Genomic DNA, 20,336 nt, shown 5'->3' on the forward strand with positions numbered 1-20,336 from the left:
CTTTGTTCACATATAAGGTTACATATTTACTAATGGTAGACATTATACAGTAGTGCTCAGTTGGAGGACAGAAAGGAAGAACCTGTTGAGTGCAAGGGCTTTTTGGTTTCAGGCAGGAAGAAATCCCTTCTTGCTTATTCAATAACTTGTTTATTCAATACATATGAATCAACCCGTCTTTTCAGAGCTCTGAACACCTCAACTTGGATTTACCTTCTCACAGAGGAAAGAAACACAAAGACTTTTGCTGGAATAATTCGTCAGTATTTCTGCAGACCTTACCCCACACTTGGTGCTTCCATTCCAGCACTGGGACATCCCCCGTTGCCAGCCTGCAGAGCAGCTCCTCTGGCTGCAGGGCCATTTGCAACCTTAGTTTCTTCCTAGCAGAATATATGGTCCATGCAGTCAAATCATTAAAGAAATGTATTTCTAGGGCAATGAAAATATTACCATCAAAAGTGAAAATAAATAAATTTTTAAAATAGATAGATAGATAGATAGATAGATAGATAGATAGATAGATAGATAGATCTAGTGCTTATTTCCAGGTATAGGAGCCATCCAGACTTCTTAAAGCAGGGTTCATTAGTAATCCTTCGCTGTAGGCATTAGATTTTGTCCCATCAACACAACTGTAGTCATTATGTACAGGAAAATCATCCTTCTTGACAGATGAAATGGAAAAAAACACTCACTGTTCTAATGAAATTAATTTCTATCATATATGTAACTCATATCTACTGGGTAACAAATTGTGAATCAAAAATTGACATTAAAGAGTAAGTATGCAAAATGCAGAAACACAAAACACAGAACTATTAGAGTCTCAAGTACTTGTAGAAGAAGAAGAAGAATCCCAATTAAGACCATCACAACACTCTCGCTATTGTCTTATTGCACCAGTGGATAAAGATAGTTGCCTAAAATCTATGTCTCACTCTAATGCATCAGTAAGGTAACTACTTCTCTTTATGTCTAGGTGTTCAGTCACGTACAGCTTTCCCAGACTTCCAACTGACCTGCTAGATTTAAGTTTCTGCAGTACCTTAGACTTCTGTAGAGTATTGGCAGCCTGGGTTTAGAGTTGGGAGTGAGAACAGGACTTTCATAGAAAAGAATAGAGATGGTCACAACTGACACTTCATCAACACTGAAATTATTCCCAGAAGAGCTTCCTATCCTCACAAAAACTGGAAAAACAGGTTTTGAAACTCTACAAATGTGACATTTCAACATTTAAAACAAAAAGTATTGGTTTTGTGGTTAAAAACATCTTTTTTCTGTTGAAACTTAATGTAGTTTATATTAAAAGGTTAAAAAAGAAAACAAAAAAAAATCAGCATTAAAATAAAATATGTTTGGTTCTTAGGTCAGTCATCTATTCGCTGAGCCCCACACTAGGCCTGAAATTTCAAAATCAACAGAATCCTTGTGGGACAAGAAAACTGTTTTCTGTATATCCACACAACAAAGGGAACATTAGCAGTTTAAGCTCTTCCTAGTTTCCTTATTCCCCTCACCTCTTTTAAGAAAAATTATTATTATACTTTTTAGAGGATGGCTACACAGATAGTCTCTAAGGGACTAAAACAAATGAGTTCCTTCACCCAAATCAACCAAAAAATTGTTCTTGTAGATTTGTGATATCAAAGATTTAAACATACACACCTGTATTTTACTATGACTTTTGCATGGCGAATAGATTAGTCATTGTTGATGCTGAAACTGTTATGACAGACTAAATTTTGTTTGGTTGGTTTTGGTTTGGTTGGTTGTGGGGGTTTTAGTTTGGTTTGGTTCGTGTTTAAAGAATAATGTATTTGAAAAGCTGAAGAGCAGTCAGAGGCCACTCCTCTTTTTCAGCATCCAGCTTTTCCAATCATATTTTCTCAAGACCACAAAACACAGTAGCAAGAGAAAGCTGAACGTATCTGCATCAGCACAAGTTACAAATTTATGGAACTTCAGACCAGAAAAGGCTGCTCAATAAAACAATCTGAATGCCTGTATATGACAAGCTATCAAATTTCCTCTGAGCTCTCTTTTATTGTGCTCCCTCCATTGCATCTGGGTGACAGGTTGTGTTTGGCTAAAGCACGTTTTGCAGACAGCCCTCCAGCTGTGGGACTGCTAAGATGCTTATATAGGTACCATGTATGTATATAGAAGAAATGAGCCACCAAGAGAGTTTTAGACAATCACAGAAACAAGGGTAACTAGCCATTGACTATAATCTGAAAACTAAAAATATGCCTCTGAAATTACACATATTTATTCTAGACACAAAATCATCATCTTTCCCTGAAACAGTTGAAAAGCTATACCATGATGTTTTACCAGATCTTCTAGAGTTAGTTAGGACATCCTAGCTATGCTGCCAAACCCACCTCTGTGGGTGGAAGACATACCAGGACAGGAGTGATTTTGTCTTGTGATTAATGAGATGCTTTAATAATACGGAAGGAAAACCTTTTGTGTCCGTTGTGGTGATTGCTGATAACAGTATATTCTATACATATCTCAAAGGCCTTTGTAGTGTAGGCTACAAGTTCTTTATCAGAGAAACAGTCCAACGGATTTATAAAGAAGATGTTTGAGAACCATCATGAAATGGCAAGGCCTTTAAGAACCATCATGAAATGGCAAAGCCTTTCTTCCAAGCATGTTGTCAATTCCTTCTTTCTCTATAGCAAGAATAATACATCTCAACATTGAAGAACTATTTCTTCTCATGTCTAACTGTGCAGTCACATACAACTTTCCAAAACTTCCAAATGGCCTGCTAGATTTAAATTTCTGCAGTGCCCAATGCCCCAAAAACACTGGAAATCTGATGAAAAAAAAATGGTTTAGCTGTTCTCAATTGGAAGACAGCTATGGGGAAAAAAAAAAATCTTCCTTTAAGCAGTGTGCCAGATCACCCTAGAAGGAGGAGAAAATTGAAGTTTAGCTTACAAATAGTCTAAAATAATTAAAAATATCTTGGAATTTCCTTGATGGGTTGTCTTTTATTTCACTGAGTGAATCTAGCTTACTTATTTCAGACTTAAAAGACATCATAGGAAAGCAGCAATATGGATGCCTACTTGTTTATATGCTCTTTCATGAACTGAAGTACACAGAGCTTTTTAAGGGAAGAGTCTCTTTAGTCCTCAAAAAGGGATTTCAATATTGTAAAATTATGCTAGTAATATAATAGTAATATGACTTGTCATGACAGAAACACATAGAAACAGTACTACAGGCTGTCATTTTTTTAAATACTTTGGAATAATCTACCCCAAATCAGGAGACAGATTCAGATTGGTGCAATGGTCATCACTGCTTCTAAGGAGTTCTTTGTAATAGTATTTGTGAACTTACAGACCTCTTAAGGCTAGAAAGGACCACATAGAAGATCTCATGTTCTCTTCTCTCTAGTACAACCATATCATTTCACCCAGCTGTGTCTCCATTGTTTGCTAAAGCATAACATCCACTCTCAGTTTTCACACTTCAGGAAGTGGTAAGCTTGCTTTTCTTCCTAATAATTTGTTCCAGTGCCTGATAACTTCATTGGTAGCAACTGAGGAGTGTAACACTAATCTAGGTGGCAACCAAAAACTACTGGGAATAGATCTACCTGTTTAAATAATGGTATTCAAGATGATTAATATCCTTCTCACCAGGTCTGTTAATCATGAAAGCAAAAAGGCTTTAAGAATTATTTTTTTTTTATGCAGCCACTACTTTTGTGAACTTTTTGCATTTGTTTCTCATCATTTGGGTTTCTAGAAGCTTGTAAAATTTGGAGGAAAATCCATGTTCTGGTTTCTATCTCCATAGGCCACAATGCTTTCAAACAATGACTGATACTTTCTTCTGTAGATTTCCATGATTTCCATGCAGCCTTTTTTCATGATAGAATGGAAGCCTTCTTCTCACAATGAAATTATTCCCATATGGAGTCATTGCTGGAAGTTCATGAGAACTCCTACACATGCACAAAAAAGGAATAAGAAATGTGAATAGTCTTTGGGATGCCACAGAACACATTTCCAGATAAAATAATAGTTTGAATTTTTGCAGACCTTTCCATCTTCAAAGCATTGGACATGCACTCATCATCAGAAAATACTAGTGACATTAAATATCATAAATGTTATTTTACTAACGTTCTGCTTCATCATCACTGTCAGATTTAGCTGCCACAGTTGAAGGGGTAATAAAACTATTATATATGACTGACAGTCTTAGCCTCTGTAGTATACCCAACTTTGACAAGTACATCGCCAGTAGAATTCTTGGAAATCTTACTCTATGGAATAGGGTTAGGATATAGAAAAGTGCATTGCACAAAGGCTGACTGCTACCATATATTAAGACCAGGTGGTCTTACTGGGTGGGCTACAACCCTCCCATCTGCCCTCCCTCTGTAAATCTGTACTTGCTTTGAAGCTTTACCCTTACAAGTTCTGAGTCCTTTATTAGAAGCTGAGGCTCGGCAGCACAGGGGATTAGCCTTTATTGTCTCACTCATGACCAGGCCTGTCTGAAGGCCATTTTTTTCTGTAAGAGGTGCTTATTGATGGCAGAAGTCTTGCGGAGGATAATTCCCAGAACACATCCATACATGGCAATGGACCACAGTGCAGAGACTCCTGAGCAAACCTGATGACTGAGATAGTCCTATAGCACACAACAGCACTATGCAGAGAAGCTGTTAAAGTCCCAAAAGCAGCTCAGCCATGTTTCCACAGCCCTGCACCCAACTACATTAACCCTTGCTCTAGTTCAGAGATGCTTTGATACAGGTCTACCAATTCAGTGCCCATCTCACCACGACTGCAGCACCTCCATAACAGTGACACATGGCCATGTACCACCCGCTGCAATGGTCTGCTACAGTAGTCAGAACTTCAGAAATGGACATACAGCAATGCTGAAAAGAAAGCAAGAAAGCACTTTTAAGTTCTATGTTTATCATCTGTTACGCTGACAGAGAGGGAAGCTAAAGTTTGACTTATTTGATCAAACTAAGTAATTCAAGCATCTTCTATCTAATTTTAGGCCAAAGAAAATTGCAGCAATCCAGAAGCAGCTGATAAATCAGAAACAGAAAAATAGGAATTAAAGCTTAGTTCAGTCCTTTCATCTTTATTACCCTTCTTTATGTGCATATGGTAGGTGCTCAACACTTTCGAAGTCTGTATGATATTCACTTGTGCTTCAGGAGCTGTAGGGCTGTAGTTGTCTATAAAGAGGCAACCTAACAGTTTCCTGTGACTGAGAGCTGAATGTGTTATTTGTTACCAGCTGGTTCACGGATAGATTGAGCCCAAGTCTTGGCTTTAAGTGATCAAACTTACTTTAAAACACTTGCTCATGGGGTGAATTCATGTATTGAGAGAATTCTGGCACAATATTTTATTCTGACTCTGGTCTATAACTTTTTTTTCTAAACTAATATTAAAACCAGAACCTATAATACACCGAATGCAGACTGCATTTTTTGGAAAGCTGATACCAAACGTAACAGTAAATGAACCCTTCTGAAAGGTTAAAGCTGCTTTCATATAAAACATTTTCTACCAGGAAATGGAAGTGGAATGTTGAACTAAGCATTTAACTTGAAAGAACCGTGCAAAAACTCCAATGGTTGCATTATCCTTTAAAATAAAAAAAGCAAGAGGTTTTTATGAGCATTCAGAGCTCTAGTTTCATAAAAAGGGTATTATGGTGACAAGGTAAAATGAATCCCAGTATTTTGGATGCTTCTTTCAACCTTCCAACAGCTTCCTCCCTCTGCATTAACCATTCTAGGGTGACATTTCACAGTATTTCTGAATTCATCCAACAGTCCTGCTCCTTCCACTTCTCCCCGCATCCTTCTTTCCCTGGCATGCAGGCCCATTTCTTCCCTTCCACTTTGATTTTCACGTGGCTCCTTGGTGAACCCGATTGGATTACTAAACCAACAGAAAACTATTCATGTTTTTTATTTTGCTGAGCCAGGTTTCTACCAGCTGGCAAAGTAAAACAGCTCTAGGGATGATACAGAAATCAGAGCTGGTGCAGAAGAAGAAACAGCTGAAAACAGCACTCCTAGATATTCTTGAGAGATCTCCAACTCTTAAAGCATCCATTCTAAGTAATGTTATTGCCTCTTACAAATACACTTACCATTTCCATTTGAGATTGTGGACATGTTGCACTAGCTTCTGCAAAAAAAAAAAAAAAAAAAAAAAACTAATGACAGTAATCACACCAAACAGATTTACTATTTAGAGAGACAACAAAGATAAAGGGCAAGCAGATACACCATAGGGTGATTGCACACACTCTAAGGAGTAGACACTCCTGCATGAGGGCAGAGACCCATGCATCTTTATATTAAGCAATCAAAGAGTGTCTATTTACTGGATATAATTTTCTGCTTCTGAAGAAGGGAAAGGAAAAAAAAAAAAAAAAAAAAAAGGCTTTACAGTTTCTTTGACTCTTGATTTTGATTCCTTCATCATTCGGAGGTGCATGGGGAAGCCATTCAAATAAGCCAAACACATTAAGCTACTGCTGATTTGCCAGATTCCAGTGTCCTCAAGTGTGACACAACATTATTATTCAGTGTCCTCTATTCAAAAATCAGAAGTGATTTAATCTGGCTCTCTGCCATCCCACTTGCTGACATGTTGACACCATGTAAATAATGCATAGCTCTGTGACCAGAGTGCTTTCATGCCACATGCTGAAAGAAACAGACAACACCTGCTATTATTATTAGCCACATCTTAGATACCTTAAACGTGCAATATGAACATCAAAATGTTGTGTCTCCAGCTCCAGACCTCTTCATTAGGCCTCAGAAGGAACCTATGTATCCATTGAGATGAAAAACAGAGATTGCTGATTTATATCTCACATCCTTTAAAAGTCTCCCTCCTAAGACTGTTGCTAAATAACTGAGTTTGTTAACTAACATAAGAATTTCCAACAGCGAGACTTTTCTCTGTACAGTGTTGACTGAAAATGCCACCATTTTAGAAGAAAGCTTAAAGAGCAACAGTTCTAGACTCCAAAATTCTAACTATGTAATTAATATCAAACACTGCTCCCTCCTAACATTAGCCAGCCTACTTCAACTCTTCTGATCACGTCAAAATGTAAGTCTACCAATATCATCAGGGCATGCTTACTAAACCAAAGTGAAACTGTCGTTTCCATTGGTGAACACTGTAAAGCAAAGACAGCACATCTGATGTGTCACCTATTTCTTACATGACCGTCTTTGGTCATTTAAATGTCACACAACCTCAGTTATACTGCAAGCAGACAGCAATATATGCTGCTTCTCACAGGGCATTTAACAAGATTGAAGGTCATCTATATCACTGGTCCCCAACTAGCATTACATATACCTGCCTCTCCACTCTTGTGGCTGCTAAGCAGAGAAAGTGGCTGATTATTTTTTTACCTTTCCATGGTGTATAACAGCAGAAAACTTGCTTGTTCTCTTCATTTCACTGAGCCTATATCATTAGAGCAGGATCGTGATATGTATTCTTCATATGAAGACACACAAGGTGTAACTGTCAAATCAGGAGAGACAACAAAATGATGAAAAATTATGAAAAGCAAAAATGAAGTCTTCATAGTTTAGAAGTTGGAATGGTTGTGTTGTTGTGAAGAACACATCTCAGTCCTCACTCTGTGGCCAGCACTAGGGAATTGCAGCCATGTAGACATGCAGTTCTCCACTGACTTTAGATTCCCAAAGCCTGAAAATAAAATAATATCTGGCTCCGAATCACTGAACTGTGCAACCAGATCATAATTTCTCAGGGAAAATTAGATATACAGCTCAAAATGCCTTGCTGAAATAAATTCCTTTAGAACCTTTGGAAATTAGTAAATATATAAAAAAGGGACTGTTCTTTTTGGTGTTGTTCTGTTGTTTTGTTTTGTTTTTTTCAGTTCCTATGAGACAGCCAGAGCACACAGAAATTTGGTTTATTCCTGCTCAAGGATGAATACATTGTTCAAAAGGATCAGCATTTTGACAGTCCCAGAATGAGACCAATTCTTTCTGTTTTCTCCATTAAGAAGACCAGGAATCTTGTGGTCTCTTTTCAAAAGAAAGTCATTGTCCAGAATCTTGCCTTGGAGATTTATTTGCAGTATGTTATTTAGAACAGAAAAAAAACACTGGAATGACTTCCTAATTTATTTAATAAATCTGTTCTCAGTCTACTTTATTCGGAGCATTTTTATAGACAGTTTCTTACAAGCTGTTCTACTCTGAAGCTCTGTAATTACACACACCCACCAGTCAAACTTTCTCTTGACCAGAACAGACTTGTAGTGACTACAGTAAATTGAAAGGAAAAGTTTGAGGGAAAGAGTAGGTTGGTTGAGAAGATAACTCGCTGGTCATGATGTGATTTCTGTTCTGACAGTTGCTATGGGTAATGTAGATGCCCCTCACACAGAAGTGAGAAAGCCTGTCTTGTGGAGCTCTTGAACAGTTTTTGCTTTGCCTGGGGTTTGGATTTCACAAGGCTAACTAGATTGCCCTCGTCTAGGAAACCCTGCGGGTAAAGCCAGATGGTGTCTGCATGCAAGCTGGAAAGAGTAAAAACTGGGAAAGGGTAGTGGCTGAAAACTAGGGAATAAAACTCAACAAACTAGGCAAGCGGGTAAAATATAAAAACTTAACAAGAAGTTATGAAGTGGCATGACAAGGGTAATGAAGTGTGCTCACCACAGGAAAAAACGTGAGTATTTTGAAAGGAATGTCAAATGTATTTGGATCTTTTTTCTAAAGTTCATTCAAAGCTTTGTTCAGCAAAGTATACTCTCTTCTTCCTCAATGAAAGTCTTGTGAGAATTTTATTAGTATCAGAAAATTCCTCTAAATTCCTGTTGTCAGATATATGTCTGTACACATAAGAATAAATTAATTATTCCAAACAAGTCCAGTGCTAGACAAGTAGCAAGTAAAAATAGCACAACTCGCACATTCTTACTAAGAGCTAGCTCAGCAGTCAGCAGCACTGCCTGAATGGTCAACTATAAAAGCTTCTGTTACGTGATAACCTGATTTGACTGTTTCCTCTACAAAAATGTCCTATTTAAGCAACATAGAATGCACAGGTAAGCCTCATATTTTGTGCAGCTGAAAGCGTGTCAACACTGAAAAGAGCAAAATTTGTGTAAATGTGACTGACTGACAGCAGTAATAAGTCTCTTCGAGAGGAAACGGTGCACTCTTCCTGCCATCATGGTTTCTCTCTCGATGGTGGAGGGGGACAGAGTGAGGGAAACAGAGACTCAGCCACATTCAAAGGCAAAATCTTCTGATGGTGAGGCTCCCTTGCATTTTATCTGATGTCCTTATTTACAAACTTGACAACATGTGGTTTCACAGAAACATTCAGAAGGGAAGATAGAGGTGATGAGCAGCACATGCACAACCTGTTTGCTGTGGTAGTTGAGAAGAGCGTGAGGGACGCCAGGCCAGGCTGGTGGGGCAGCAGTGAGAGCTGTGGCACACAGTCGGTGACACCACCAGAGCTGTGGCAAGGAGCTGGGTGTGAGAGCACAGGATGCACAGACATACATGAGCCCAACTGGAGTCCAGAAGCAGCTCATTTCCTTGCTTGTAATTTGAGTGGTTTGCAGACCAGTTTCAAGTGGCACACAAAATAGCTTTTTTTTTTTAATACACATAACAATTATTGCCCCATCCATACAGCATTTTGAACATTTTCTGTGATAAACAGTGCTAGATTTTTTTTTTTCTGCTATCAACATTTTAGATTTCATACCTAAAAAACATGCACAGTTCCACACAGAGATGTAATCTCTGCTTGATTGTTTACAATTCCAGTGTTATACCCTTTCTTCTCTGCTCACTTTGGCTAATGTGGCTTGATGATTTCACTCTGTGTTTTCCCTTTTAAATTGTATACATCAGATAGCAGATATTCATACTTCCCTTCCATCATGTGACACATTTTCATGATGCAGAGTGACAACGTGGCAGACTTACTTTTTAAAAGAATTAGCCTTGATCTACTCTACAGCATTTCTCAAAAATATGCATGGATTTTTACAGAATAAATTAGGGAATGCAAGGTATAGATGGTGCTGTGCTTGCAAACATTAAATCCTGTGTGTTACATTTCTGCAGAAGATCAGTGCTCACTCAATTAGTCTGATGATTCCTTTGTTATTTAAAGTTAATTCCATTTCTGAAACAGCCTCTTTAAAACTGTGTTATCTGCTTCATCTCTGCACTAGCCTGCTATCTCCAATATGACTGATGCTTTGGAAGACATTGCCGTGAAAGGAGACTCTGCTTGTAGCAGAGTACTTGCAAGCTGACGAACTGTCATCCATCTTCTCTTTTACAGTATGTGCTGGTATAAACAATGAGGAAATCAGATGCTTATTCAGGCTGCATTGAAAAGTAGTGAATCAGAGTTTCATTGAAAATTTGCTGAGGGCACAAGGCTGTAATTTTAAAGGTGTTGAATGTTCCAGATAAATATATTCTTAGCTTTCTGAAAAGAGTCGAGGCACTTTGACTTCACTTAGTTCAGCTCAAGGCGAATGCTTTCAAACTCCTCAAAACTGCAATAGTCAACTACTTGAATGTTGAATGCCTAAATACCCTTAAAAATCTGAACCCCGGTTGTTGATGACCAGTAGTCTTAGCCTTGCCAGCTCAATTCAGTCTCGAACACTGTACTGTATGAGTGCTACCTACCTACCCATTAGAACCAGGTCATTACCACCCATCTGAACAGTGACTCAGAAGTAATAAATGAGAAATATCCCTCTTGGCCTGTATTTGAAGTTATAATATATAGGCAAAAAGCTAACCATACCATTGCAACCATCCTAGCTCTACAGTCTTATCATTCTTCAAACCTCTAAATAAGCACGAAAAAAGAAAAATTCTTTCTGACAGTCTTTCCTCAGGCTGGGTATGAGTGATCTGACAACATTCAGAAAATTGTCATGAAAATAGGTTGTGAAAAATATTTTCATTCTAGGAGCAATTTTTTATTCTAAATAGTTTGTGGGTTTTTTTTTTTTTATTTCATTAAAATGTAACAACATTCCAAGCTAGGATCAATGTGTCTGAAATGACACACTTCAGTTACAACAAATAAATTTAAAAAAAAAAAAAAAAAAGCAGGGTTGTTTGTTGTTTGTTTTTTTTTTTTTAAGACAGAAAAATTTGTGGTTTTTAAATTATATCAATGGAAGATCTAGCAAGCCAAAGTGCTTTCCTTTTCCATTCCAGCTAAATCATACAGTGTTTGGGGTGGAAATTTGGCAGGAAACTCTGTTGGATTGTGTCTACATTGTGGCTGGACTGATTTCTTTATCCTTTTTTGATAGATGGACAACTAGCTGAGCCTTGAATATCTTCAGCAGTGCTGATTCCAAAGTTTCAGTTGGCAGCTGGTTTCCTTGGCTATGGATCCCTATGTTTATAATTTTTTCCTGATACAGAATCCCAATTTCCCCCTCACAATGCTTAGGATCACTTTTTTATTAATATTTTTTTCTTTCTTTCTTTCCTTCTTTCTTTCTTTCTTTCTTTCTAGTTAACTAATGAGAATAATCAATTATCATCTCTTTTGTTTGTTTGTTTCCTTTGTATTATGGACAAAAAGAGGTCACTTCAAACTTCCTAGAATTAATGTGATTAATTCTCTCAATTTAACCTCATACCATGTGTCTTATTTTGTGAGCCTACCATCACTTTCCTTACATAGCTCAAGGTTAAGCCAACTTCTTTTTTAAACAAAATATCTAAAACAGTCACGGTATTTTAGCACATGACCATAAACAAGACTAAAGTTTTCCTTTCTTATTATGCATATTTCCATGGATCATGTTGTATAAAAAATTAGCTGATTCTGTGGACCTTTCATCAAGCTAGAAAATGTCTGAATTTGTAGAGCTGAAAAATACCAGTGCTACAAAAAGGAAGATGCTGATCGTTGAGATAACATTTGGAGAGACTAATTCTAATCAGCAGAGCAATGATCCCACTGAACTGGGAGGATGATGTCTCTGGAACCACTACAAAACAATTAAGTAGGACCAGGGAAGGAGAGATTCATTTTAAAGTGAGTAAAGACAAGGTGACAAAAGGAGCAGTGGACTGCAAGTTAGCACTTTGAAAAACTGGTGAAAAGGAGAAAGTTTTAGGAGCTGAAGAAGGGCCTAAAACTGGCTAGAGAATTTTGGGGAGCTGTTTGTACACTGGGACGCTACAGAAGATGACATTAGCCTTGGAGTGCTGAGCTGTGTCACCCAACAGCTCATGGCTGAGAACCCTGGGAGGAAGGAGGCCAAACTGCATCCTGACTGCAGAGAAAGGTGAAGTAAGCTAAGTCCTATCTTCCTTCCATACAATTCCTTCCTGCCAGCAGTTTTTTCCTCCATATGTGCAGAGTTCTCTGCGTTCCCCCGCACGGTGCCCAGATGTGTTCCCCGGTGCAGTACAGGACATCTTTTCTGGATATATTCCATTAGGCGCATGAGGAAACAGAAGTTCTTCAGTGTTCCTAGCCCTGGGTTTGATATTCACAAAATCATAATTAAACCAAAGGTAGTAAGTACCTGGTAGCTTCTGGCCATCCTGCTAAACACCTACTTGCCCTAAGCATCTTTGAACAGAACGGAAGTGCTGCAATCAGTCATTATAGCTTCATGGATCAGACAACAGGATGTGTGAACACACACGGGAAGATGGATCATGATGGTATGACTCTGGAAGTCTTTTCTATTAAAGGGATGAGTTTGATCCAGACTGTGTTTGCTCAAGCTTCCAAACACATCCCATTTTCATCAAACATGCTCATATGACTAACGAGAGATGTACCAGAGTGTCTCCTATGCAGTCATTAATCTAATTTGCCAAGGCATTCTCACACTATTAACCTTTCTAGCTACAATGCAATCTTTCCAGCTACAACGTAATCTTTTGCATTTTGTCAGTAGTTCCACAGTACCAAAGGTGCCAAGACAATTCAAATGTTTTTGACAATTTCTCTAGTTCAGTTCCAACCATGAAAGGTAACTCAGCCGATTCCCAGTATAAAATAACTGCTTCGTATGGGCATTCACTGCCTGCAATGACAATTAAATAAGTTGGTTTAGGGTAGGAGTGTTATGGCCACTGAGTAGAAAACTCACCATAGCCTCAGAGCTGACCTTGTTTTACCAGGTAGCTTTTAGCCACCACACCATTTCCTCTGAGCCATGAACCCTTTAACCCCTGCACATGCATCTGGATCAGTGTGTTCAAGAACACTTATTTCTGCATCTCACTGACCTCCATCATCAAGCTGAAGATTACCAAAGTCTTCTTTTCACTGTAGAACTGTCGCTTTTAGGACGTGGGAACTGTGGTTCCTTTTTTAAATAAAGGAAGTCTGACTAATTCTGTAAAGCCACAAAGACCAAACTCTGCCTACACATTTATTCCAGCACCTTACATCATTTCAGCTTTTGAAGTTCTGATGTCCAAAATAAACTTGTTGAAATCACAGAGCTTTTAAACAACTAGGTCCATACAGAGGAATTGTTTTCCTGACACTGAGGATGAAATTCCACAAATCAAAACACTATAATTGAAAGTTTTCTTTAGACTCTAAGAATTTGTTGTGCCTCCATCTGCCTGCTCAATAATTTGCTGCTAAGCATTACTACTGTGTACAAACCATTTACCAGCATTGCTTTCAGGTTGAAGAGCCACTGCATTCAGTCTGACATTGAGAAAAGTTCTGCCTTGCTGGAATTACTATTTTTGCATTTACAGTTGCATCTTTCACTGGCTTGCTGTAGGATGCCACGTATCTAGTTCACGATCTGAAGCCTGAAACGACAGTCTTTGGCGGAAGTAGACAGACAGGCCTGCTCTCTGGTGGAACTCTTCCCATTGATGTGCAGTCTAGAGGAATGTCACTTCAAAATAATTCCTGACTAAAATGCTTGCATAGCCATTAGGACAGCAAGGCAGCAGAAGACCTCATGCTCCTGAGTTGCTGCTTATGCCTGTTATCTTTCAGCTCCTACCTGCTTCAGCCAGTATCAAAGCACTGAAGCATGGGCCAGAGCAAGCTCACTGATGATCAATGAAAGTTGAGCACAATGACCTTGAAGAAACAAATGGGGACTATCTGCATAGCTGTGGCCAACCCTCTGGCCATACAAGCTACCCACCTGAGCAGCGAGGTAGCCACTCTACACCTTAGGATATCAACAGATATATGGCAGACCCAGGATCAATTAGTAGGAGATAATCAGCACACCACAGGTCCATAGACACGTAGATGCTGAACCTGTCGAGTCCTATGACAACCTGGCAGTATGAACTTCAGCAGCAGATACAGGTGCTAATACACTATGGTCTTCCTTGCTTACTGACCAGGACACCTTGCTGGGAGGTTTCCAATGCTCTTGAGTTGGGGTGGTCAATCCTCTGGTCCTACTCAGTCACTTATAGCCTATGGTCTGGCATCTGAACAGCACTTGCTCCTTCTTCCATATCACATTTAAGGGCAGTAAGGGCTTTAAAGCCAGAATCCCTTATTAAGCTAAAGGAATACTGTCAGGGCCTTTTGAGGTTCAGGGACACTGGACCTTTCCACCTCCAGATTAAAACAGTCAAATATGGTGACATTTCAGGCACAAATTCATTTTTGATGTGGCCTTGAGGGTGACAGAAGGTTTGTTTTCAGGTGGATGAAAGGGGAGGAATCAGGCCAGCTAGATTAACTGCCTGAATACTTCCTAGTATAGCTCAGGAGGATCAAGTTCTGCTCTGAACAAAGCATCAGGGTTCACTAGAAACCTTGTTAATATGAATATGTACATAGAGTCACTAATTTAAATGGAAGCAATTGCTGACAACAATACTTAAAATTTACAGAGCTCTTTATACCTGGGATTTTAACATAACCTATTTGAAATTTAACTGACCATTTTTAAGTCTATGGTTAAACTTCCACTGACAATTGCAGAAGCAGGTTGAGGCCTCACAAAAACTTTTTCAAAAAATTTTTAAACTTTCACCTCACTGCTTTAAAACATTTTGCAAGCACATACACCTCAGAGGTTTTATAAAGGTGGTGAGCAAGCTAAAACATATGAGGAAGAAACAATTTGTTCTAAACCACAGAAGAAATCTGTGTCAGAGCTAGAAACTGGACTCAGAACTGTTGATATCCTGTTCTTGTCTGTGGCATGGGCAAGTCTTCTCACTGAGCTTTCAAGTCCACAAGGCAGAAATGATACTATCAGTGAGTTAAAGCTCTTTGAGTTGTTTATGAGGAAAAGTGGACATGATGATACTTGTAGCTCTACAGTTTTCATTTCCTTATTACAAAATGGAAGAAAATTGTTACTTTAAAGCATCCATTCTAGCTTAGTCAGGCTGAGTTTAAGTGCTTAATGCACTTTAAGTGGGGACTATAGTAATGGTAAAAAAATATATGTGTTTTTTTCAGATCCTTTCAAGTATCACAGTTAAATCTTTAAGGAGAAAAAAATAATCAATAGACATTGTCAGAAGCATACAGAAAACATTTCAAATTTTCTCTCTGTTTTATCTTATACAAATCAAGAAGGCAAATAGATTCTTCTCCCTGAAATGCTTACATTCTCCCTGGAAAAAAAAAAAAAAAAAAGAAAAAAAAAAAAAGAAAAAAGATAACAGAGCGTGTATAACTACACAGCTGATTTTCAGCATGAAACCTGTGATAAATGTCAGTTCTTTGGGAAAGTGAAGAAATGGTGTTTAAAATAATAATTCAAAAGGAAAGAGAAATAAAAAGAAAATAGAAGTAAAAGAAAAAAAAAAGCACCAGAAACTAGACAGTGACAAAATGGCATTGAGGCAGATTTCAGGAAATATATTTTCTTTTCCAGTGTTACATTCCAAGATATTTTTAAATCATAGATATTGAAAACAGATTCCCATACAATTCTTAATCAGTTACAGTAGTTACCAGAGTTAGTGGTTCCTAACATGTGGCAAAAAATGTAATATTTCTAACTTAAGCCATGTCATGCTGGTATTTTACCAGCATTCTTCACGCTATTGTTACTGTTCCACTAGTTTTGTGGCATTTGATTCTTTCTGAATATAAGAACATAATATCTCCCATTCTGTTATTAACAGCAAGCAGTCTAATCATAATAACCATGGCTCTTTTCATCCTGCTGTCTCAAGGTACTCTGATCCTTACCCCAGTTTTATAGATGGAGAAACTGTAACTCAGGATAACGAGGTGACTCTAGAGTCAGTCAGCGGTCTGACATGTGGCACATGCAAGTCCTTCCCCCTATGATCTGCATCAGATTCAGATTTCAGGAATCCACATGCATTGGGGTGGCACATTAAATCTTTTATTAAAAAATAATATTAAAAGTATTACTCATCTGTGAGACACTCGTAATTATTTAGTGAATCTTGCTGTTTATACAAAACAAATTGAAATAAATCACATTAACAAAATCTACCTGATTAGCTAAACAATTTGTATCCAATATTTAATATTTTAAAACCCCTTAAACACTTAATTTAACAACAGAGTAACTAGAAGATTCTGAGATAAAAGCTATGAAAAGAGACTTGAACTGTTCATTGCATGGTGACAGAAGACGAGTCTGAAAGAGATCTTGAAAATCTTTCCTAGTTAGCTATTGTAAAAGGAAGCAGAGTTATGCATAAAAGTTCAAAACAAGAGTTGCTGTCATTAATGCACAATAATCCAGAAGAAGCTGCAAAATCCTAAAGAGGTGCCCTTTACAGCACTGGATGGGATTTCTGTTCTGCACCAACAGTGCAGAGAGTGCAAAGTGGCAAATCACACATTTTCCCAAAAATTCAGTTTGGGAATGGCCAAGCATAATTACAATACTGGGCAGGAAAGATGGTGACTGGTGAAAGACATGAAATCTAGAAAAGCTGGATAACTATGTTTCAAAATTGACATACTATTTTTACACATACACACAATTTAAATATATATACATACGAGTTGAGTTTTTAATTTAATTTCAAGTTAACCTGAATCTGATTGTTTGTTTTTTTCAACAATATCACTTTTCCTCACATTCTCTGGGGTTAGAGGTTAAAAAAAACCCCAAACAGCAAAACACTAACACCTGACGAACAGTAGGGAAAAGCTTGTACCAGGACACACAGGGATGGTTATCTGTCGCTTGCATAAAATACATTTCAACAGTGGCTAGCAAAGTAGCAAAGTACTGCTGGTTTATCTGATGCAGATGCTGCAGACGAGTTGAACATTTTGAAATAACCTTCTTACCTTACAACTGTTATTACTACACTTCAAATGCAAATTTTACTTTTCTTAATCCAGAATAGGAGTTTCTGGAGAGCACGATATGTACCTGGATTGAAAATTGTCAGCTTTATTTAGAAAGAAGATAATTTTTTAAATTGAAATGCTAGACTTAAAATTAAACAATTGATTAAGATGATCTGATATTTGTGAAACTCCATGACCAGAGTCACAAATAAAATTACAAGAATGTGGCCTGTCTTTTTCATCTATTATCTGTGAAATCTACAGAAATGAAACTAAACATAAGCTAACCATGCCCATTGCCCTTTCAAAAACACTGATGTCCATGCTCAGTGTATTTGTTTTCTTGCAAGGACGTCAGCAATATATTTAGCACCAGGGTGGAAATCGGGGAGGTTAGACTGAAAGACTCATATGACATATTGCAGGTCTCATATTCCCACTCTTGTGCTGCTGCTGGATTTACAGCCTGCTTGTTTCATGGTTTCTTTTAAAGCGTTTTGGCAGACAATTGCTTCTCTGCCTAAAACTCAGTAACAGCATTAGTATGATACCCTAGATGCACAAAGGAAGCCTCCCCAGAAAGTCATACTGGTTTCCAAAAGAAAAAGGGAGGGGGGAGGTGTTTGTTTTGAAGTCACAACAAGCAGATAAAGCAGTAAATGAAAGGGGAAATAACTGTATATAGAATAGAGGAAATAATTGTATACAGAATAAACACGATCATCTCTGCTGCATATATTCAATGTAATTGTAACACAGAGTTACTCTGTATGAGAGCAGGTGGGGCCTTGGACTCATACAGAGTTAAATATAGAGGCGTTGTTGAGATACTAGAAGATGAGATATTGCTGCTGACCACAGAGTGCAAATTACAATTGAGTACGCGTCTTTCTGGGAAGTTTGCCAAGGAAAAACCAGGGAGAGTCAAGTCGTCACTGCTGCTTTCCCTATGCCAGGGAAAAATGTAGATCTAGTTGCTGTAACTCTTACCAACAGAGCAAACGCACTGACAACTTTCAAAGTACAAAGCAAATCAGTGCTAACGAGACAAATCAAGAAACCAGCACTGAGAAGGAGTTCAAAGCACAGAAGTAGAAATGGTTCAGCACCGTCTGCATTATCAGCTTAGGACTGGGGCAACTGCACCACTGCTGGCTGCCACTGTAGCAGGGTGTTACTGTTTTGCACAAAACAGGCTTCACAGACTAAGAACAGCAGGGGAAAAGGCTTCAGATGCAGAGTTACAGCAGGAGAAACCAGGTAGATTGTAGAAGAAAGAAAAGAGAGGTTTGACCAGCACTTTTGCCTTTGATAAGAGGGTATCAAGAAGAACTGAAATCCTGGAGCTACAGTAGTAACAGCAGAACACAGTCAAGAAAATATTCATACAGAGCTGAATTTCTCCAGTGGGCAAAAGGAGAGGGAAAGGTAACAACATTGGTCACAGTGTAGCCCATAATGAGAAAAAGATGAAAAGGATCCCAGCCTACCACTCCCTGTATTGTATTAGGGGACACAAATTGAGAGGAAGGACAACTATAAAAGCTAATGGGAGCAGGAAAATGTCACATCCTACGTTATTTCAGTACTTCTTTTCTTCCTTATACAGAAACTGTCTAATCCAGCAAGAAACAGATTACTCTTATTTTTCAGTCAGGTCAAGATATCTTTAGAAATTTTCTAGCAGTCTTTGCTGGAAATAAATGGTATTAATACATCTATATATGAGCTTCACAGGTGAAGCGGCTGTCAGCTGCAGTCCCAGCATGGTCAGCAGTGTTGATGTATTTCTGCCATTCTGATTGTGGCGGCATCTAGACAGAGAAGGGCTCTTCAGCACCAGTGTCTCTGGTTCCCTGGCAAGCAATTTATCTGCACAAATGCTTTTGTTCTGGGTCCAATGTTAGCTCTAGTTCTCCTCTCTATCATCCTGGTTGTTGCAAGATCTCATTTGTATAATTTCTCAATAATTTTTCAATGTGCAAAGTTATCATTTACTAAACACCATAAGTTATACTCTGCTCTGCACAATGCTTAAGTCTATTAGTGTCTACCACTGGATCAAAGAACCTTTGTTTTTTTTTTTCCTGTGTGAGAAAAAATCCTTTTTGGTGTCAAAACAAAATACGGGGAGTTTCATCTTGCATGACTTCCTGAGATCCTCAACAAGCAAAGAGCATTTACGTTACTGTCTCTGACCATCACTCAGCCTCTGAAAGGGCTGAGCATCCAGGCTGTACCCAACCATGGCTAATCTGAAAAAAAATCACGAAGAACAAAACAATAGAGATGCAAAAGCCCAATTTCAAGCATTAGATTTCTATATAAGTTAGTACCTCTCTCCTTTGTCATTTCTGAGGTGTTGAGTTGAACCTATGAGTCTTCTCTTGGGAGATTTCCTGTTCCACCCTCTACCAAAATGCTGGTGGCAGCACTTCACAGGGGTCTGTGGTGCAAAGAAAGCAATGTCACACGCATACTACAGAAGCCAAATGTACTCATTCATTAGTCCAAGGTCTCTTTGTAACTCAAATACTATTTGATAATGATAAAAAGTTTGGGACCCAGAATTTACTTAACAACATAAACCAATATTTCCATGTGGTTTCTATAAACTCTCAATCCAGGAATAACATTGAAGGGTTTAATTGCACAAAAGGCAACATCACCAGTCTGTCACTCTTGATGACCTGTATTAACACTGAGTCTCAAATCACTTGCAAAAACACAGTAAAAAAGTAACCAGTCCTGACCTCAGTGCACATTTGTCTGCATGGTATTATCACAGAGTTCAGAAATTTGAACCATCTCATAAATAAAGAAGGCATTAAAATCATGTGGAAGCACCCAAAGTACACGAGGAAGCCTGTGCTCTGCTGCTCTCTGGCAGTAACCTGTTCCACGAATCCTTTGCTAGTCCGACCATGCACAAAGCTGCAGGACTGAAGCAGAACCTGATTAAAATATGCATGGGCACATGTGTGTGTGTGC

General features: G+C 38.3%; 1 long non-coding RNA gene across 2 annotated transcripts; it reads right to left on the minus strand.

Moving 5' to 3' along the window:
* Positions 1-1,270: 1,270 nt before the first annotated feature.
* On the minus strand, positions 1,271-19,785 carry LOC139827704 (uncharacterized). Of its 2 annotated transcripts, XR_011738620.1 has the most exons (6): positions 19,682-19,785; positions 7,454-7,568; positions 6,779-6,852; positions 6,166-6,203; positions 4,823-4,924; positions 1,271-3,976 (listed from the first exon to the last, which is right to left on the minus strand). It is a non-coding gene; the product is annotated as an uncharacterized lncRNA (long non-coding RNA). The 2 variants fall into 2 exon arrangements; XR_011738619.1 differs by having other exon boundaries at positions 1,271-4,924.
* Between the last annotated feature and the right edge of the window lie 551 nt (positions 19,786-20,336).

The sequence above is a fragment of the Patagioenas fasciata genome, chromosome 3 (genome assembly GCF_037038585.1).
Source record: "Patagioenas fasciata isolate bPatFas1 chromosome 3, bPatFas1.hap1, whole genome shotgun sequence".
NCBI classification, from domain to species: domain Eukaryota; kingdom Metazoa; phylum Chordata; class Aves; order Columbiformes; family Columbidae; genus Patagioenas; species Patagioenas fasciata.